Below are 20,500 nucleotides of genomic sequence, written 5' to 3' on the forward strand. Positions count from 1 at the left end.
CTGGTGATCATGGGCAAATCTACCAAACTCTCTTAGTCCAGGTGTGTAAAATGTGTAAAATATGAGTAGTTCCTATTTTGTGAGACTGTTCGCTAAAGATGAGCAAAAATAAAATGTAAATCATCACAGAAGACATTAAATAGCTATTCTTAAAATTTTCATTGTTACTCATATAACAATTGTAACTTCTTATAAAATTCATAAACACTCAGCTAATGAATCAATTTCTAAATTGCTACTGTAATAAAGGCAGGACATCCTTCTTAAGTTAGGAACTTAAGGTTTTGTAAACAGAAATATATTACTTAAATGTCTTTATCTTTAGTTCTTAATTTAGATGTTAACCGGTTCAGAATCTTAGCTACACTTTTCTACAAAGTATAATCAGATCTTTGCAATAGGTTAAGTTACTGTGCTTTTGATACAGAAAAAAAGATGATTCCCCCTAGGGTTCTTGTAGAAAATTAATTTTCTAATTTCTAAACCTCACTGTGATTCAGAATGCCTTGTTGAGTCTTGAACACATGTATTGTTTTAAATACAGCAGATGTTTCTGTGTGAGGCATGGCTTTCCACCCTCTGCTTCACTTGTGAGGCAGTTAGAATGGGGTAATGTGACAGCCTATCTGTGTAGCCCAAAAGGGGTGTATAGCCCAGAAAAAGTGAAAGAAGGACCCACTCTCCAGAATGTCTGCTATGAGCAGCATTAGGTGGAGAACACCTGAGCAAGGACATTCATTAGGAGATTTCTATACACCAAATACACTCCTACACATGAAAGGGAGGAAAGGGCCCCCTTGATTTATGTTTATGAGGTTGCAAATCATTCCTACAGAAAATACAGAAAGACTCTCCCTCAGGTATATAACATAACTGCCAAAGTCAATTAATTCCATCAATTCCATTAAAAACATCTGAATAAAACCTGGAAAATTCAGATATCTGTATTGATCTAAATATTTCTCTTTACACATTATATATATGTGTGTGTGTGTGTGTGTGTGTGTGTGTGTGTACATATATATATATCCAGTTAAATTCATCCTAAGATAAAAATAGGCAAAAAGAAAGAGACGCAAAATATAACGCTAACATAGAATTGTTTTCACCAGGATTCAATCCTAACACCTAAAGAATGAGCCAAATTATTTTATCCTTAAAGAGACCAAGGTTAAATTATGAAGATCTTAACATTTTCTGTATCAAAATATTTTTAATCATAATCTGAATTCTCCTTTTCTCTAGTTTTATAGACGGAGCTTCTTTGTTTATTTCACTCCATGCAGAAAGGATACAAAAAAGAAAAAGAAAATTACCTATGTGTAGTAAGATTAAAACATATACATTAACTAATCATAAATAGTTGATTTTTGTTTGTTTAAATACTTGTGGATTTCTTGCTTTTCAGTAATTTTGAATATCAAATTCATAGCAGCCTGTGGTCTAAAAAATTGTCAACTATACATATTTTAAAGCACCATTTTCCTATCATAAAGCTACAAACATCTGCACTGATTACAATTAAAAACAGTGTAAAAGATTAACACTCCAATTATAGCTTCTTGTTCTCATCAAAATTCACGACAGTCCTCAGACAGCAATGTGTGTGATGCCCATATGCCTTTTTCTCTGAAATGAAACCTTCCTGAGACTTCCCCCCCAACTTCTTTAAAACAATGAATATGTGTAGTTGTAGTGAATTTATCTTTATCAGCAAAGTAAGATTTTATTGTCATATTTTCAAAATTCTTTGGAAGTCTATTTTTTCTGTCTGTGTGAATCTTCTTAGAAGAAATGCAGAAAAACATTAGTATGCTACCCTACAAAAAAGTTTCTAGCTTTCCAAAATTTTTCTGAATGCTCTTTTAAAGAACACTACTGTCTATGGTCCTTAATATTATTGACAGTGAAAAGTGTAGGAAAGCTGCTGAATTTGAAATACATATACATTAAATTAGTACAAATATTACATTAAAAATTAGAACAACATTTCTCAGAATTTTATAAGTACCTTTTTTATATATGGAAATAAAACTGAAGTACATATGTAATAATTAGTAGAAAATGTAAAAACAGAGTACAATTTAAAAATTATGAGTTCAGGTAAGAAATTCTACAGGAAAATTAAAAATCACTAAACAGTTGAACTATATTTCTTGTTTAGGATCTAATATTGCCATGCCACTTAAGGAGAAAAACTTGGGGGAAAAGTATTCAATAAATTTTGTAACATGAATTTTCCCTCATAGTTGTTTAAAATTTATAAATGAGGAGAAAGGTGAAAACCCAGACTTGACCTCTCTTTAAGCAATTTATACTAAAATTTAGTAGAAAGTGGAGAAATTAAAGAACATTCTCTTGGTTCAGTATTTAAAAAGAGTATCCTTATTCTAAGATATCTGCTTATTGTCTAAATTAAGTGATGAAAACACAAATGTTCAAAAAGAATACAACTAAGGCAAATATATCATATCAATCAAAGACTGAATTTCTATTTTGAGAATTTTTATTTTTGCTTATAATTGAGTCTTTGAAAGTGAATGTTTTAATATATATGCCCAAAATAAAGAAAATAACCAATAACATTATTTTCCCTCTGCGATATTACTTTAAATGTATGAAAAGTTAAAGCTCTACACGACTTCAACAAGTACTAAATTCATTTACTAGAGCCTTTCAAGTAGGGATGTTTTATGAAAATATTTATTTTCCATTGAACACCATGTATATAAAGTTACAACTTGTATTTCTTATCGATCTCCAACCATAATAAAAATTATATGATTCTTATGCTATGAGGTCTTCATAATTCCTGATTTACATTTATATGCAGTGCTACAGCCCTCCCATTTTTTGGTGATTTTTAAAGCTTTAATCCTTAATCCATGAGTAAAACCATGCAGACACTTGATAAAACAAACTTAGAAATCAGCTTCTTTGCATCATTAAAAGGCTTCTATACCTCACAATGAAAACATTACAAATCTAATCTTTTCACATTATCCAAGAAGGCAATCCTATATTCCCAGAGTAGAGTGCTTTATATCCGTAGGTTCAACGAATGTAATTAAGTGTACCCCATGCCTGTTGAAGATTAACTTATTAAAGAAAGTTCAAGCACACCTCCTCTACAAACACATAGTGTGACTAAGGCCATTTTAATGATATTTTACAAGGATAACAGTGGAAAGCTGTATTTCTGAAAGTGACAATAATACCTTTGCTTGTAAACATTTACAAGTTGATGTTCCAAGTGCTGCTTTCAGGGGAGCTCGGCGGGGGTGGGGGAGGGGGAGGGGGAGGGGGGAAGGGGGGAAAGAGCGGCAGAGAACAGAACTATTATTTTAGGTGTTTCCAAGAAGGTGGTTCTTTGACTTTATCACCTCTCTTTATCTCAATAGTAGAATGCTGAAGGGGACAATTTATTGAAAAAGAAAGCCTGTTAGATCCAAGAAAAAAAGAGGCTTCAAGTCTTTGAGAAACTGAAAATCCAAACAGGAATTTTAAAGAGAATTAAAATCCTGGGGGAGAAATAATAAAATGGAAAGGAAAAAAAGAAGAACCCTCATTCTTGGACTATATCCACCCAAACTAAAACGGCACCAGCAATTTAAAGCCAGGTTATTTAAACTTCTGGGGTATTTTAAATTAAAATCTTTATATGGTTCAAGCAAAATAGCTCCTTTTTGCCTGAATTCTCTGAGTAATTATGACAATTCCTCTCTTTCCTTTGCCCTGTAGACACTCTCTAAATACAAACAAGAATGGCTCCCTAAGATCAGAGGGTCTTGGGGAGACTTCTCGTAAAGCCACTAGATGGCGTGAAAGCACTGCACTGGGCCGCCACTCCGCCACTCTGCCCCGGGCGCCGCGAAGTTTGTGTTCGTGCTGAGAGCTCAGCGTTTAGTCAAGTAAGATGCACTTTCTTTCAGAGACATCTTTCTGTGTCGTATGACACTTTTCAGGACACAAAAGGGGTATTCCGCCCTCCCCCTCCACCGCACTCAGAAAATGTCGAATTAAATTTGGAATAGTAAAAAATCAGTTCAGTATTTACAGCGGCTTCCTGAGAACTTGACCTTTCAGCTCTTTGGGGGCTAGGCTGCTATTTGTTTGCAGCCTCCTTTAATAGGTAGTGAGAGGGAAAGAGAAGTTCCTTCAGCATTAGCCCTGTGCTCAAACCACTGCAGACAAAGTTTGCATATTCTCAGTCATCTTGCTCTCTTCCCCGATTTTTTTTTTCATCAAAAATTCTCTTTGTCTTTCTTCATCTGATATCGTGGGGTCCCTCATTAAGGGCGGTGATAGGAAAAGCTGGATTTAAAACTGCTGTCCGAATGGCAGTTGTCCTCTTTTAATACTTGTTACCAGCAAAGCAAAAGGAAATATTTTTGTTCCTGCTTTTCAAATGCAGTGTTTTGCTTCATGTAATGCTTCTGCCTGATCACCATCTTCTAATATTCCCTCCAAACGTTGAGATATACTTTTATAAGGGGTGCATTTCCAGCTTCCTGATATATGATATATACATAAGGCATATACCTCCCTGGGCCTCCACGACAGCAACAATTACCATATTCCTCCAGATATTATCACTATCTCGCTTCACAAAATGTCCATTGTAAAAGCTGTTTTGATCTTTTGGATAAGTGCCTTAATTTAAAATAATAGCAAAAAGGTAAAATTAGGCCTCTATGCTCAGCAGTGCATGAATGACAAATCTGTTGTAGTTTGGGGTATATCTTAAAAGATTCCTTTTAACACCTCTTATAGCAAATTTACACATGATCAAAAATTATATTACACTGGCAAACTGAACTGCATAATTTATTTCATGTGCTATTTATATAGCTATGTTTATACATATAATGGGTTTTGTAGTTTTGATATAATACCATACCAGTTCAAAATCTGAAAGATTTCTAGAAGCAATTTTTTTTATTAATGGTTTTGAGCCACCGTTGAAAAGGCTTCTTTTTTCCCCTTTGTGTAGTGTCTCAGAGGGAGATTATCATTTTTTGGATATCTTCTCAGCCCTAATTTCAATGAATTTGTGAAAACCAGAGATTTTATGGTGACATTCAATTAAAACATTTAGAAAAATAAGGATTCAATAAAATGTAATCACACCTCTTTAAAATAAAAATATTGGAGACCAAATGGACAACTTGGCAAAACTTGCTTCATAGGCAATGTTATGTCTTTTTACCCTGTGTATTTTTAGTTTATGGGAACTTAAGTTAATTTGTCATATTAAATAGATCTGTGAATTGAGTCCTGCGAGTCCTGTTTTAATTGGCTCTAATCTTTGGTACCATTTAAAATCTACACTTTTGGTAGAATCTCCAAAACTCCATTACTGTTACATGAGTTGCTATAAAATAGATGGATAGATAAAGATATCCTGAAATAGGAGCCTTATGTGCACATAACTGGTTTGCTTTCCTTAGACATTCTATGTAATTCACAGTTGGTCATAAGGGATATAATATAGACTAATGGTTTAATACTTCTAAAGTGAGTGATTTTATATACAGATCTAAAACAATCTCTAGAAGTATGATTTCAACTGATTGTGAGTGGCAGCTAAGTTTTTTGTGGTATCTGACTATTTAACACCAGTGGAGCAGAAAGTCACTTCATGCTTAAAAAGCCACCTGGGAGTATGTATGCTATAGAAACAGTCCTGTTAGATCACTTGCTGAAAAATAATAGCTTTCCCCCGGTTCCGAGAGGGACATTGCGCCCATAATGACTGCAGTTAATTATTTCAGTGAAAATGTTTTTTAAATTTTAAAAAAAAATTTGGACTCCCAGGTGAATAAATGAATAAACTATTTCCATAAAATGGAAAACGCAGACACTCCCAGGTTTTCATGGTAGAGGGGTAGAGGGTGGAAGCAACACAGACTAATATTTTGTTCTTTTGTATTCATATATTCAAGGAGTTTGATAAAGCTTGCAACATCATTTTATGCAAAAACTACCGGGGAAAAACAGAACTTTGTAAATGCTTTTTGTAGGTACACTAGGTCAAGCAGAAAAGACCACATTCATATTGTATTTGGAGTCATACCGAGCAGTACTTTAAATGATCAGTAATGCATTACATTCTCATTTGTCAATTGGTTTTCTGTAGTGTTAATGTTATAAAATATAAAGAAAATCTACTGATCAAAATCTTACTTAAAAAGAGACTTTTCTTGGTTTTTGTTTTGTTTTTCAGAGAGGCTTTTTTCCCTTTAATATTGGTTGGCTTATTCGGCCAACCAATTAACTAAATAGCAATAACTTAATAATTGAATGTTCAAATAATTAAATGTCACCTTCATTCTGTGACAATAAAGAGAACATATTAATAGCAGAGAAGTCATTACATAGAAATAAGCTCCTAAACTTCTCTCATCTAGTGATTTTTTATTTCATGCTTGTGGTCAGAATTCTACAAAGCCATTGTATATCTTTAAGGAAAACCAAACAGAGACTCATTAATAACTTGGAAACTGTTAATAAAATAAATAGACTCCTTTGGGGAAAAAACACACACAAAAAATTAACATTTTGGTGGTTTGGAGTATCACAAATTTGAATTATATTTTTTAAATAAAAATCTTAAATTGGAATAAATTAGAAAAATGAAAATTAAAGAAGACCATAGAAAGCATACAGGCCATAAAAAGCACTGCAGCATCTTGAGGTGCCTAAAACTCATATCTCTTTAGTATGCAAAATGTAGAAGAAATGATTAAAAATTCGCCATTGACTCGGGGAAAGAATGCTATTTGTTTGTTGGCTGTTTCATTTACTTCCTTCACAGAAACTTCAGTGGTTAAGTCAACTAACCTAAAAATCAGAGCAACTACTTTATCAATATATTAATTCTAGTTTCCCAAGTGTTTTCTCCATGTGCCTTCTCACAATGCACTGCTGTAAACGCTGAATCTGTGACTGAGGCTGAGCTGTCCCCCAAGCCCACTGTGGAAGCCGCAGTCTCCATTTCGCTGCATAGTCTCTTCAGCCTCAGAACTTTTGGTTTTTCACCAGTCTTCAACTACCCAGGACTACAGTTCCACTTCTACTGAGCATAATACCCAACAAATAGAACAAAACCAAGTGAAATAAAACTAAACAAAACCACCAACATTTGAATAAAATTAAGGTTGGACCCATGTTATTTGATTACACCAAGAATAATATGTCACTTTGCTCCTTCTCTGATTTGCTGCTTGAGTGAATTGTTTACAAAACATGTAACATTTTTCTGAAATGAACTGGGAAGGGGGGGAGAAAGAGAGAGAGAGAAGGAGGAAGGAAGAAAGGGTTCAGACCAACTGGAATCTAGAAATCTGAGCAGAAAATGTAATACAAGGGCCTATCATCCTTTCAAAAGTTAGCTTGTTAACAACGATATACAATTTTCTAAAACTTTTCTCTCTGCCTCTGTATCTCTCTTTCTCTCTCACACATGGACACGTGGGCACACATACATTCACACAGGCCTCTCCCCAAGCTGAAATAGAAAGGGAAGCACGTTGCTAATCTTTACGAGCAACGCTTTGCACCTGGTATTGGCAATGACAACAAAAAGCCAACCCCTTTTCCGAAGCTATTTTCTACATTAAAGTTGATTAAAATGCCACTGACGAGAGGCTCACATGAAATAAGACTGTAGAATCCTGTTCCCGAAGGAGAATGCAGGTAACCAGAACCAAAACAAGTCCTCGCCCCAGTTTGACTGAAACTCCAAATATATAAATGTGAAGTTGCTGCTAAACGGGCCCAGGCAAGATGGAAGGAGAGCCCGGAGCATAGAAGCATCATGTGAAAAACAACAGGAGCACTTAATCTGAGCAAAGGTTTGAAGGAACATCCATATTGAAGTCACCAGGATGTTTTCCCAATCTTCCTCACCAGTCCTGCAGATTCTCATTGTTTACTGAATGATCACATGACAGGCCAAGTATCTAACCCTGTGGGTCACCTTCGTCATCTTCCAGAAAGCGAGAGTGAGAAATGAAAATGCTTGCCGACAACTTCATCAGGAATCCAATAGCTTAGGTAGAATTAGAATTCAAGACATCAAAAACCTCAATACCCAGTTTAATCCTTTAACCACTAGGCCACACTCTTTCAAAACTGTTAATAGAAACAACATTGCCCTTTTTGTACAGCTGTAGATGCCCTATTGATCTGTATCACATACCATTTAACACTGGATGATTTGGCTAGGAAAAGCGATGTTCACTGTTCCATGGCAAATCAGACAACAATGCTAAGATTGGCTATAGAACCAGGAAAATAGCACAGGAGATGGGGAAACAAACAACCACAAAGAACAAACCTCATCTGCATGTTCTCCACAGCTATTTTTTACTCCACAAGAAAGCAAAGTAGTAGAGTGCCACTGTATTAAAACTATTTCTGCCTGACGCAGATGTGGATCATGGGGATGGCAACCTAATAATAAGCCAACAGCTGAAGGCCACATTATTGCCCTAGCCTCCTCCCCTAGCTCATTTAGAAAATGACATGTTTTTCTTCGCAATGTTTTTACCCTCCTCTCTCTTTAGTGGCAGTAATGCTGAATGCTCTTGACATAATTCTTCGTTCACCCCTGACAGTCATTTTTTTGAATACTATCCCAGTAATAAAACACCTGACCTCGAGTTTTTCAATTGGCCATTGGCTTGGGTTACCCCAATTAGCGAGGCTCGTTTGGAAGTAGCCAGAGGAGTCAGGTGTCTTCCTGACTCTCTTCCCTAAACTCAGCATTATGAGAGAATACATCGTGTTATTCAGGTCATTTTTCTAGTGGATTTCTTTATTCTTGTATGATCTAAACATAGCAAAATAACGGGTTTAAAAAATAATCTAAAAGTATGTAGAATTCTCATACCAAGTATTTCTGCCTTGGAAGTCATATAACATTTCTAGTTCCCCGAGAGGTGCTTTTCAATATTTAAAGATAATTGAAAGAATTATGTGTATAAGCATCAATGAAGAGCTATTTTATTTACATATAAGGTAGGTACATATCTGCATAACTTAATGAAAATACATATGCCTTTGCATAGAGCACACAACTGTGGATATCTGTGTGTCTGGGTCAGTATATCTTTCGGGTACAGATCTCCCAAATCTATAAGTCCTTATTAAAAATGCTCCAGGTGGAAAAGAAAATGTGTACCTCCAGAGATAAAAGTGTGTTTATTACATGTAAGATTTTGCCTCAAGAATAAAGTTGGGAGTTACTGTAAATAATAACATTGAGGTTTCTCAGAGAACTTTGGCAAAGGAATGTAGGCATTTTCAACATAAAGGAGATGGAAGAGAAATTAAAAGACTATTTAAAGTATTTTAAAGGAAGAGTCCTTTAATATTAAAATTACTTAAAATGCATCATTGTGTATCTGATATAGCAATCTCTTTGCTCCCTTTGTTACTTAATGTTTATTAATAGGCACAGGACTTCTCAACAAGAGTATAATTTTTCTTCACAAATCTTTAGAATTTGTGTGCGCTGTGCAATTTTATCACTGGTCACATTTTTATTCTTTCTTGGCAAGGGTAAACCATAAGATTCCTTGATAGACAATACTTGAAATAGCATATGAAGTCCACACGACTGAAGGTGGATAAATAATATCCTGAAATGAGCACATGAGTCTTTCAAAGACTACAAGCCTCCCTTTGACATTCAAGCAACTAAGGAGCTAAAGAGAAATTGAATTTAGCCAACGCAAATGAAATTAAAACTAAATTGGTTGTCATATCAAACTGATGTTTACTATGTAAATGTTTTCTGTTTATGAAACTACAGTTTAGAGTGTATAATGCTGCAAAAACACGAATATTTTCATGTTCGTTTAAAATAAAAATTCAAAGACTTATTGTAAAATTGTTTAAAATCTTAGTCACTTATGCAGGTAATATTTAGGGGATTATGAACCATGAAAACTGTGGACATAGACAATTGAGATAAACACACACGCACACATAAACACACGTCAAGACACAGGCATGCTTTTCTGGCCAGGCAGTATCCTATTACATCATTGCTTCAAATGCATTCATTCTCTTCAATATTGTTGGCTGTTTCAGGTTAACTACCGAAATCATTTGCCTGAGAAGCGAGTTTTAATTGTCTTACAACTTCCTCTGTGAGGTACAATAGGGATTACAAGTACCCATTGATTATACCATTGGGTAGAATAAGGGACTCTTATTCTAGCATTTCTCATTCATTTTGTCATTGCATTCTCTTTGAAAGAGACCAAATGGGTCCCAGCAGGTGAAAGCAAAGAAACCTGAAAGGCCCCCTTTGATGAATGACAATACCACAGCCACCCTCCCCCACCCCCATTTTTGGAGATTATAAAACCTTATTAAATCATGCCCTGTTAGATATTGATTGAGAGGGAGCTAAACTAAAACCAACAATAGCAGCATGGATCAGAGAACACTGCTTTCATCAGTGGGCACTAAACACAGCTAATCTTTCCAATCCTTTTTTTTTGGGGGGGGGGCTTTTTTAACTATTTACTTTTGTTTAAACCATTATCCCAGAAAGTCATACAATTATAGCAGCTTTGTCAGTCAAGAATAGATTGTAGTTGTCTAGCACTTCATCTTTTTGAATGTAGCAGTGTATTGCACAAACAATATTATACTTGGTTAAGATTCAGGATTATTATTATGATTATTTGGGGGGGTGCAATTCTAGGTAATTATCATAATTATTCTTGACTCTGGGACCCCTTTGATGACAAGCCTGCTTTAAAGTAAACCACTTGGACGTAGCAACTCAAGATATTTGACAAGAGGCTTCTGCCAGAATCAGAGTTGAAAACTCACCCATATTTTAAGGCTATCTTGATTATCAGGCTGTTTGCGTTCCTGGGCTGTCTTTTCTGCCATCTGTGAGCGCCACAGCAAACAACCCCTTTATGACAATCACCTCAGTATAACTTGAATATGTCTGCTTTAGAGGAGATTTCTGTAATAAGACTCTGCTAATTAACTGTCAGCTTTTTTTTTTTTTAATCAGCAGAATGCATTTCAGAAAGTAAAGACATTCCACCAAAAACTCCTAAACAAGAATTAAGCTTATATGCTAGACTGCAACAACTTCTCTCTGTTCTCAGGCCTTACTTATACATCGGTTTGCTTTAAATACTTCTCACGTGATAAAGATTTTCATTTTTCTTGCCAGTTGACTATAGGTAACAACATTTGCTCCTCCCTATAGACAGTTACTTGATTCAATAACTTTACAAAAAAAGAAAGGAAGGAAGGAAGGAAGGAAAGAGAGAAAGAAAGGAAGGAAGGAAGGAAGAAAGGGAGGAAAAAAGAAGAGGAAAAGGGAAGGGAAGGGAGGGGAGAGGAGAGGAGGGGAGGAGAAGGGATGAAAGGAAGAAAGAAAGGAAGGAAGGGAGGAGAGAAAATGTACAGGTGTAAAGGCAACTTTTTTGTGCTAGAAATTGTAGCTATATAGTATTTTTTTTTACAGGCAGCTAGTGTTGCTATTGAAAACAATCACAGTTAGGAAAATTATTAGTTTGATATCAAAGATGAGTCATTTCACTCCAAGAGAAATAATTATCTGTAGAAACATTATATGCCATGAAAATAACATTCGAAAAAAAGTCTCCAGCAACTATCATTGTCTTAAGAAGACTATAGAAATCAAGGCTTGAACAAAATAGAAACAGAAGTTTAAATATTTACAAACTTATCTCGGAGAATTCTTTGCTCTTTAATGGATAAAACCAGCAGTAACCACTTGAAAATAAAGCATTAATAATAATATCTCCTTTAAAAATATAAAGCATAGGAATTAATGCAGAGGCTTTCATGTTGTTGTTAAAATCCCTCTCTGAATCATGGCTCTCCAAAATATACACAGGAATAAAATTTTTAAGTTGGATACAATAAATATAGAAAATGAGAACATTACAAAATTATTTTTAGGCAAAACTTTTTCTTTATAACTTATTTTTGCACAGTTTTCAAAAGTTTTAATTGCATTTATAAATTAGATTTTATTATTGAATAATAAAAATTTACTCAAAACTTTATTGCTAATCAATATTTTCCATTTGTGGACTACCCTGGGTTTGAACTTAAACTTTGAAGTTAGGCATTACATTCTTTTAATATTCTTAATTGTTTGGCATCATGTATTATAATTTATAAATTTTATTTGTCTATTTTTATTTCCACACCTTCTTAATGCTATACTCTAAACAAAAATTTTAAAGTACTAAGTATGCCTAATACTTTTAAGTTAATATATCTAATTATTAACTTAAAGCATTTTGAACAGAACAGTTAACAACAACAACAAAAAGTTGCCAAGCTGTGCATTGGATAATAGCCTCTTTTTGAGCATGAAGATGTGCATATATTTTTATAAATGCTGCAAGCCAGTTTAAAAGCTTCAAAGTTTTATATGCTATCTAATATAGATAATTAAATGACAAAATCTGTTGCTAATTTTATTTTCCTTAGATTTGATTTTTTTCAAGTGAGTGTTGCCTGTTAACTTTATACTGATTAGTTCGGTTCCTTTGCTGATTTGTGTTTCCTAAAAGAAACCTAAGATTTATTCTCTAAATGTTTGATAAATTTTTAATACAGTCACACACTGACAATTTTAGATTGCCTCTTATTTTAGGCAAGTAGCTAGAATGTAAAATAACTGACCATTTAAGTTGCAATAATAGTATTTTTAAAATTGGCCTTAGGGTACACCTTCTGATTTCCATTTTCAAAAACTCTGTAATTTACCTCTTCTTTAAGTTGCCTGAGAAAATTATATTGAAACAATTCTACTTAATAATAAATCTCTGTAATAATAAAATTATCAAAATTTTGCTCAGTACCCTCTCATACGTGAGAAAAACTAATAAATATTTGAGACTTGCCAATTATTCATATTTCTATGTATTAGAGGTGCCTTTCTTGAATTCTTTCTCTTCCATCACATTTGAAGATTGCAAACAAGTAAGAAATTATTTTGGTTTCAACAGTAAAATATAATAATTCCAATTCCTATCACTTTCCTTAAAAACGAAATTTAATTCTGTTTTTATCATCTTATTATGTGGGCCTTTTGTAATCAAATTACATACATGAGCTCTTGTGAGTCCTGTGATCTCTGCCTAGAATTTCCTTGGCTTACATCTTCCTAGACACTGTGCCCAAACTGTTACTTATTTAGCAGTTTTAACAATGTTACAAAATGATTTCAATCAATTTGTATTAGAACTATAGTAAAAAAGACACGATGCATATATTTTGTCTAATTTTTTCAAACTGTTTAGAACACAGAAAACAGCTTGTATCATTGAATTTTACTTTTTATACATGATCACATATGCTTTGTTTCTTAAATGACTTATCAGTGTTAAAGAAAAATATATTTTTCTCATATATCTTCTAAAGACTCTCCTAAAACCAATCTTCAGAATTATATTGATGTATACACAAAGGATTATTCCCTTATACCTTAGAAAAACATTCCCATTCAAATAGTCCCATGCATCTGACGTAAAAAATAAAAATTGAATAAAATTTTCAAATTGAATTACCATGCTGAAAATACCGTAAATACTATTAGCATTTATTTCACAAAATTGTTCCTGTTGGATTAAATATGGTTTATTTTTCCTAGTGATAGATGTAATACTTTATTATTGAGGGAAGGGGCAGAGCTAATTTTCATTTTGGTTGAAGTAATATTGTTACTAAGAGAAATATTCATTCAATGGAATAGATATTGAATTTTTTGAGTTGAGTTGGTAGTAACATTTTAACCATCTCTTCAGACAAGTCTAACTCATGATATTGTTTATTTGTGATAGATTCAGTCCAACGAATTTTGATCCAATGTTTCAACTGTCATTTCTGAAGTTGGTAAGTACCTAATACAGTGCCTTTCTATACATGAGGAGTCTTCTCTTTGAGAATCTTGTGTTTTCTCTAAATTCTATTTTTGAAAGATTTAAGAAAATTTAATTTCCCAGGGCAGGAGTTTTTACAATATTTTTCACATAGAACTTTGTAAAATTGTAAGATTTCTTGATTTTGTTCCTCGGGCTTTCACTTGAAGATATTTGGATGGACTTGGCTATGGTTTCCCTAAAATTCACTGGGGTGAAAATGAGCTATCAGTAACACTCTCTTCTGTTTATCAGAATATCGAAGATACTATATAGAAGCTAAAGATATGTATACAGGAGCTAAAGGTATTCTTTTGACCCGACAAGGCCTTTCAGTTCATGCTCAGCACATATTCACTAAGTACACGCGTTAATTTCTCATTCGGCATAGGGAAATTGGAAGCATCTGTTAAGACAGTTCAGAGAGGCCAAACTCCCTCCTAAAGGGAAAATTTGAGAAATAAAGTCAAATCTCCTTAGTTTCAGTCGAAATGTTAAAGTTCCCGGTCCCATCGAGAGAGATTTCATAGAAAAGTCAGTCAGCAACACTCCCCTTTGGTCTCTTCTTACAGAGTTTGACCACCATGAAGCAAGGAGACCTTTGGAGAGTCTTCTTTACAGCAGCTGCACTGAGGGTCTACACACAAGCTTCACTGCAGCCAGTGGTCTAACCTCTCCCTAACCTTTTACCAAACTCTTCTTTTGGAATTGCCTTCAAAGTGAGACTATTAGCTGCTAGAAAAATATTCTTACCTGATAGTCATACTTCAATTTTAAATCCAAAGCAGAGATATCTATGTTCACTACACTTCACTCCAGATAGTTTCCCAAAGTCAATTTTCCTTTATTGGACAAAGATTATTTCCCTTTATAAAAACAAATGTTCCAAAGAGTAGGCAGTAGCCTCTGAAGGCAGTTATCAAAAGAGGACATTCAATACTGGATTGAGCAATGGGACCATCACTGAAATGAGTATTTAATACCTAGCAAGATGATCACTTTGAAACTTTTGATTTTGATAAATGTTTCGTTATGCTAATTAAAATAATCACACTGCCCTGTAGTCACATCTCAAATATCTGCCTGTCACTCCCTTACAAGATCACAGTTTCTTGCAGCTCTGCATGAAACCTAACTTGAAAACTTGTACTTCATAGTCATAGTCCCTTTGGACACAGGCTTACTGAGCAACAAGGCTTCTTTGTTTATATGCAAAACAGGTAAAATTTAACAAATCTTAACATATAGACTAATATTTAATATACTCTTCAGAAAACGTTGAATCACCACACACATGAATTCAACTGTTAATTTAGCAAGGTTTAAATTAAAGAAAACTATTGGGTCCCGAGAGACAAAAATTTAGACTATTGTTACATGAACGTTAAGTTAATGTATCAATATACATATGTTCCCAAATTTAAAACTGTTTTTAAAGTAAAGCTTATGCACCAGTGCTTAAATGTTTTCAAAAGGTTTGAAAAAAATTACCGGATAATTATAGTAACAGTTATTTTATATATTTTCTTTAAAAATTGAATAACATTTTCAATTATGTAGACTTATGTGTGTGCCAAATTTTGAGTTTCTGATTTTCTTTTATAGTTAATTTCTCTACTGTCAATAAAGACCATATGTTTATGATATATATTTTCCCATCTGAAAGTTCTATTACTGTTTCGTGAGTGCTGGTTACCACAGTGAAGGAGCTCCATGATTCACTTGGTATGTGTGAATTTCTAGTCATGCCTTGTAATGTAGGTGGATTCTAGAATTTTTGGCTGTGCATAACTTGGTGTGTCTTGCCATTATGAACTAATTATTCCTGTAGATATGTTGAAAGTGAATCCAGGTTTCTCAATCTTATTTCAGCAATGGGGTTTTCTCAGAAAGTTAACCTTGATTGAACTTCTCAAGTTCCAGAAACATCTACCACCTCCACCTCTAGAAGATGCCCAAAGGGGAATCACAAGGATCATGACCATGAGACCCTGTATTAAACACGTGGTGCGAACTTCATCGCTTTCCAATGAATATGTTGCCTTTTGTACAGCCAATTCATTTTTTTAAAAATACATCATATTATGTTATTAAGGATTTTTAAGATTGAATGAAAACATGTAGCCAATCACTGATTTTCTCTATTAGGAGAAATTATTATTATTTTTTAAATTTGTGCTGCTCTGAAATTATTCTTAGAGATTATTATTTTACCACCAAGTTTGTGCCCAGTATTTTATTCAAGTCATGGTTTAGAACTTTGCAATTAGTCCTTCTAAGCTTTGCCTCTTAACAATAAGAGTTTTAGTGAGCTTCTCCAATTTTGACTGCAAAAAGCCATGCCAGCCTCTTAGGTCACTTTATTTCTCTTTGAATTTGGATAAAAATTTAGTGTAGAATCTTTTTAATAGCTCAGGAAAAAAATTCCATTTCTGATGACTGCAATCTATAGCTTTGTGTGACACATTCAGTTTAAAAAAAGAAAGCTGGGTCATTTGAGAAAATGTTCATCAAAATGAGATAGATCTGGAAAACTGCTTTCCTAAAATACTGAAATAACAGGTATACTAACTTGGTGATTAAGACAAAATTTAAGAAGACTGGGAATTTGGAGACATATCTTCCTTAGGATGCTGGAATTAACCTGAGGGCAGTTACTCTGAGGGCAGTTACTCACTTCACCTTATCTCATCTTCCCTGGTTCCTTCTACTGTCTGTAGAGAGAATTTCCTATGCTTCTGGACCGGTCTGGTCTTAGCTTTTTCTGCCTCCCCACTTTTGTTTCTTTTATTTTTTTCTTCTTATTTGTTTGTTGATTGTTTTTATGGTAGTTTAGCAGCTGCTAAAGTATGACCATATTGAAGTATGGCTTGTTGTATTGTATGCTAGTATTGAGTTGGTTGTTTGAGCCATAGGCTGGACTATATTTCTGATACTTTGGTCCCAAAGCTATTATCTCTAGTACAGTAAGAGATTTTCAGCTCTAACATCTGATTAGTTCTCAGCTCCTACCACACTGAGGAACATACAATATTGCTTTCTTCATAGGCATTAGATTTTACATTTCTGGAGGGCTGCGATCCTTTCATTTGCTTTTCCTCTTAATTATCCCTTTCCTGTGACTAGTGAAATTTGGTTTTGCATAAAGTAGGTGCTGGGGAACTTTACTGGAGGCCTTGTCTTGCTATTAATATCTCCTCTGAAGCGAAACTTGTATAGTCTATGAGGGAATCCAATAAAAGATATCAATTGGACATAAGACAGTGGCTTGCAGAGTCAGCTGGTGAAAATCTTTCCATTTTCACCATCAGTATGCTTCCAAGCATATTTCTCAGACCTCCAGACTCCGAATCCTTCCTCTCTCCAGAGATAGTCATTTGATGTGCCTGTTACTTCCTGGTCTAGTTGAGAGCACCAAACTAGACCAGGAGGCAGAAAAAGGACTGGATTTTAAAAGGGGTGGGGGGCTTCCCTGGTGGTGCAGTGGTTGAGAGCCCGCCTGCCGATGCAGGGCACACAGGTTCGTGCCCCTGTCCAGGAAGATCCCACGTGCCGCAGAGCGGCTGGGCCTGTGAGCCATGGCCGCTGAGCCTGTGCGTCCGGAGCCTGTGCTCCGCAACGGTAGAGGCCACAACAGTGAGAGGCCCGCGTACCGCAATAAATAAATAAATAAATAAATAAATAAATAAATAAATAAATAAATAAATAAAAGGGGGGGATAAATTGGGAGATGGAGATTGACATATACACGCTACTATATATAAAATAGATAACTAATGAGAACCTACTGTATAGCACAGGGAACTCTGCTCAATACTCTGTAATGGCCTATATGGGAAAAGAATCTAAAAAAGAGTGGATATATATATACATACATATGTATAACTGGTTTACTTTGCGGTATGGCAGAAACTAATACAACATTGTAAATCAACTATACTCCAATAAAAATTAATTTAAAAAAAGTTTTAGCCTACTCCTCTGGGAGGTCACACTTGCTTTACCAGCTCTGATCTTCTACCTCAGTTTGGCCAAGTGGCTTCTACCTTGCTTCTTCTGTCTTGGGCAACTATTCCCATCATTGCCCATAGCAGGTTTTTGTTTTTCCCAGAACCAGACCCTTCTTTGCTCTTATTAATGCTTCTTGAGGCTAGAGTCAATCTTTGAACGATTGTCAGAATTTACCTCATGCAAATTGATTGTATATACCCTTCCAGGATAAATGCCAAGATACAGAATCCCTAGCAGACTTCTGTCTGCCTTTGGACTCCATGCTCATCATTTGCTGGATTCCCCATCCTGGGCTCCTCTTATTAGTTGTGATCCATTGCTACTTCATAGCAGATCCCCGGGTCTGTGCCACATCCTACAGAGGAGACAACTTCCAGGTTTGTGTTGAGTCGGTGCCCACCCATGGCTACCTTGATCCAGGTAAAGATTTAATGCTCAGCCCAGACCGTGCGATTCTGTACTCTTCTGTCATTGTTATTGTTAGCCTGGCTGTGTCTGCCTGTATCTCCATAGATGATAATTTAGCTGCTTGTGCTTCTTTTAGAACTTAGAAAAGTCTGACCCACCTGCACCCCGATCTAGAAACAGGCAGAGTGATAGCAAAAACCCCAATGAGTAAAAGCCAACTGGCTTTCTGAAAATAATAATCCTAGTACCATCATTGTACAGGCAGATCTGAAAATTATTCCATATCCTGAGTTTACATCTAAGCATGTTGAAGCAGTTCTGATCAATACAAACACTGGCTTTTTGTCTCTTTATGCCTCCATGCCTGAATATATAAAATGGTTATTTTTTTAAAAAGTAGAGTTGTTTTAAAGAAATGAGGCACAGAGCACATCTTTATATGCCAATCATTGATTATGTTACCAATAATAACATTAAGCACCTGGACATTTGAGAGCAATTTACATCAAACTGGTACTGTTCTGGAGAAACATTTGCCATCTGCATCATGTAAGATGAAATTTGCAGCTAATACCTGGTTCATATCTGGGGTATGTAGTAAGAATGAAAAAAGATGTTATAAAATGCCCGTTTCTTGATAGTACATGAAAAGTTTAACCATTAATTTGTGTTCTACTGAAAAGATCAATAGAGATCCAACTTTTTTTACTTATAATTGCCAACAACTGAAAAGGTAGACATTATGTATTATTTCCGTTTGAAAACTCCACCTATTTCTAAGGTTCTGCGAGTCTGATTTCTTCATGCTATGCAATGAATGCTTCCATTTACAACACATAAAAATGGACCACTTTATACCTTATGTTTTTCAAGTAAAGTTTGCTTTTGATCCAGTCGAGACTTTAACAGGAAAATACAGCTTTCAGGTACAGATTTCCAGGGACAATGTTTGAGCACAGGTTTCAAAGCAATTTTATATGATATAGGAAATTATTATAGAAAAAATAGTTTTTGTTGACTAAACCTAGTAACACCGGATTCTGTACACCCGTGACTGTTACTCAAACTTAAGTTTCTCATCCATCATTGCTTATCCTGGACAAATTCAGACCATATTATGTTAGTCAGCCCCAATTAGCTTAGCGAATATTTTCCAAGATGGTGAACTAACAATAGTGTTAGTTTTGTGACCAGCAGAGTCATGCTTACTCACTTCATCATTACATTTCTCTAAATAGTTTTAAACAGAAAACCTCTGGTGAAGGAAAGAGGAAAGTTGCTGGTATCCATTTGCTTTGGTTCCCACCTCATTTATTTTTATTGATTTTACATTTTGTCCAATAAATGTGGTGGTTTACAATGTTCTCTTTTTCCTTCAAGAGGATGCCTGTACTCATTGTACAATAGTTTCTCTGGCACTCACACTTCAAGTGACAGCAGCTGGTGAGGGGATCACAAAGCAACTCACTCATTCCCAGCAATTGTCATGATGTGTTCAAGTTCATCGTGTAGTTTCAAGCCAGTTCACCCTCTCCTCAGAAGGAAAAAAAAAGAGAGAATAAAAAATCCCCCCCAAAAACAGAATTCCTTTTTCTTGGATTACTGAGATGCCAAAATAGGAAGTTAAGAACAAGTGAGGATTCTAGGTTCCTGCTGCGATTTAAGAAAAGGAAATCGTTCCGCAGGAAAATCACATACTACTGTGTTTTCGCATTGCATGTTAGGAAACAAAGAGGCTAGATTTTTTTTCTCAAAGAGGCAGATGGGAGAGTAAAGGGATACAGCTATAGTTCCTATTCTCTAGTCTTTATAGAGAAAAGAACAGTGTGTGGTTTTGCAAATGAAAACATATATTTATATCTCCTTCTCAGGAGCACTGACACTCACACTTCTAGTTTTTGTATTTAATTTCTATATTTCTGTCCAAAAAAAGCTTTTTTGAAAATCGGTTAGTTATTAAATAAACCTTAGAATAATGTATTAGTTTGTTGTTAATGCTGTGGAATGTCGTTTTCAAGTTTGGGAATTTAAATTCATTTTAGAAAATTTTTGGAAAATAGAGTTAGCAAACACAGCATTTAATCTAGTTGTTGTAAAGGGTTAATTGTGTACAGAAAAAAATGTCTTCTTTATATTTT

This window comes from Phocoena phocoena, chromosome 3 (assembly GCF_963924675.1).
Source record: "Phocoena phocoena chromosome 3, mPhoPho1.1, whole genome shotgun sequence".
Lineage (NCBI taxonomy): Eukaryota > Metazoa > Chordata > Mammalia > Artiodactyla > Phocoenidae > Phocoena > Phocoena phocoena.